This window comes from Nannospalax galili, unplaced genomic scaffold, assembly GCF_000622305.1.
Source record: "Nannospalax galili isolate Female #2095 unplaced genomic scaffold, S.galili_v1.0 scaffold644, whole genome shotgun sequence".
NCBI lineage: Eukaryota > Metazoa > Chordata > Mammalia > Rodentia > Spalacidae > Nannospalax > Nannospalax galili.
In genome coordinates this window covers 1,034,641-1,035,209 of record NW_008351473.1, presented here as the reverse complement: position 1 = coordinate 1,035,209, position 569 = coordinate 1,034,641, and positions in this window count along the sequence as shown.

Genomic DNA, 569 nt, shown 5'->3' with positions numbered 1-569 from the left:
CTATGAACTTTAATTTCTAGAACATATTTTGCAAAATTCATTACTCCCTGCTAGGTGCATGAGGGGGAGGGGCTAAGGATATATAAGCAGAGAATGCCATGAGGCATGTCTCTTGCCATTTTGTGTGGCTGTCGGGAAGTCACAGGATCTATGTTTGAGTGTGGACTTTCCAGTGCAGTCATAAATGGGGGGGGGTTGCCCACTCTTCTGTAAGTAAACCCCCACCCCATGCTCTGTTAGTAAGCCCAATAAACTTGTTAGGATTTTCCAAATGGCAGTTTTGGAGAATTGCCTTGGGTTGCTATAAGGATGGTGGGAGGAGGTTGCCTCATGGGCCTCCTAGCAGTAATTTTTAGTATGTGTGCAATGCCTTCAGACATCAGAAGAGGGCATCAGATATCCTGGAACTGGAGTTAGGATGGTTGTTAGCCACCATATGGGTGCTAGGAATTGAACCTGGGTCCTCTGCAAGTACAGCCAGTGCTCTGAACCACTGAGTCATTCCTCCAACCCCTCAGCACTGATCTCTCTCTCTCTCACACACACACACACACACACACATTATTTAT